Below are 2244 nucleotides of genomic sequence, written 5' to 3' on the forward strand. Positions count from 1 at the left end.
GTTGAAATACTCCACTTTTAATAGACAGTAACAAAACACATAGACAGAATACCTCAGCTATATATTAGTCATATGTTAGCATTTCTAATGTGGATAAGTATATATGAAAACAATCTTTACTGCTTTTTGGACAGCGTTAATCTCCTGCACACTAAGATAACTATAATTAAAGAGAGAATAGGTTTAATACTAAAGAAAGAAGAAAAGACCTCAAACAGAAGAGGTCTTTCATTTCTGGACTTTCTTCCTGAAATAAGTGTTTCACAACACACAAGCTTGTGTTTCCCCATATTGATAAGATAAACAGATAATACAAGATTTCAGGATGCAACACCAAAGAATAGATTTTTTTTGCTAGTTCTTTTATTTAATCCAAAGCACAGAATTGTCTTACAAAAATACATCAGATTCCAGTTGTCAAAACAGGCTGATATGTGAAAATATAACTGCCACTAGTAATTTAGGCWGGAGAGACAGCACATGGGCCATAAGGGGCAAATTAAATTTATACATACCATAATAACTAGATTAAATACATACAGCAATTGTTAATRTCCAAAGCCTCTACAAGTGGGAGCAGAGAAAAAATAAGGCTCAAATATACATATCARGGTCAATGATCCTAAAAACACTCCATTTTGCCTTACTTCAGTTTCATTGCATGGATATCGTGATCTATAATAAATGCTGCAGGAGATAAAATAAGCAATGAAATGGAGATGAATAACAGAACTTACAATAATTTTCAGCCAGTGTAGATACCTGATGAAAAATATAGATCTTAAAATGAATTCAGTATAGACAGTGGAAATGGTGTACCTGCATAGTTTGTGTAAAAAGATCCTGTTATTCTTTAAAACTGTTAGTTTTAAACATTCCCAAGACATTAATAATAATTAATAAAATAATAATAATTAATAAAAGGTTTACTGAAAGTGTAGCATGGCTAATTGCCCTTGTCATAATATTCATTATTAGTAAGATGAGCAAAAAATTGAAAAGCAAGCAAATCATTTACTTTAATGTCCTACTCATGCTAATAGGCTGCTAAGTTTTATTTCTTTTAACGTGTAATCCAACTGACTGATTTTGTGAATGCTAAATAAGTACTTAATACTGCACCTGATTCTTTTCTTAAATTTATTTTTCTAATTTTATTTTTTTTTTTTTTGTGTCAGTGCCATAGCTTATTCCTTTTCCTGAGAGGAAGGAGAGGATTTTCAATGTTGTGTGAGAAAACAGCTAACATTTGGGAACATGACTTGCCTTAAGTATATATGCTCTACCTTAGATATTCAATATGTAAAATGTGATAAAATTAATCCTAATCTTGATATCATATAATTCTGGTTTGAATGTCAAGTCAATACTCAATTTTTAATACACTATACAGCAGTACTCAGAGAAATCTTCTAGGACAAGTGTTGTGTGAGGGTAACAACATCCAAATTCCCATGGATACTCACAATGCATGAAGGCCCAAAGGTCAACAGACCATGAGAAATCAAAGTTACCAAGCTGAAGAGTACGGCTGTTAAGTTTGTGAACAAGTTCCCAAGAGCAGTCGCGGTGCATGAGTGGCTGCAGGTCACCAGGGCATGAGAATATGGAGGGGTTCCTGCATGGAAGGTGAAGTGGTGAAGTCCATTGCAGAGTGGACTCTTCTCAGATATATATGTGTACCTAATATGTAGGTAGGCAATATCTGTACCTAAACATATATTACAATTGGATTAGCTCTTTAGCAATGTTAAGATGTCACCAAAGACTCAACATATCAGTGTCGCCTATAAATACCACCTCTTGTAAAATAAGAGTCTTCATATATTATGTATATCACAAGACTACACTTCTATAAAATGGACATATTTTAAAATGTGCATAAAAGATTTTTCAGAGTAAATACATTTWATATGTTTCATGACATATGAATTCTGAAACATCACTTAAGTATAACACAACTTGGCAAAAAGAAACAAACATGCAACAACAAACATTTCTTATGAAGTACATCTTCATTTTTTTTCTTTTGTTTAAAGATTTAATTCATGATCTGTTTCAACATTTTCTCAGATAGCAAATATATCTGAAATACCTGAAAACATTAACAAGATTTAAAGACTAATTTGAAAATTTTGGAATATTAGAGTTATATCACTGAAGTTCCCTCAAATATGACCAAGGAGAAATACATTTTGTTTATTTATCATTATCCTTAGTTTCAGGACTTAGTACTTGGCAGGA

Source organism: Nothoprocta perdicaria, unplaced genomic scaffold (genome assembly GCF_003342845.1).
Source record: "Nothoprocta perdicaria isolate Ctin4 unplaced genomic scaffold, notPer1 scaffold_255, whole genome shotgun sequence".
Classification (NCBI taxonomy): Eukaryota; Metazoa; Chordata; class Aves; order Tinamiformes; family Tinamidae; genus Nothoprocta; species Nothoprocta perdicaria.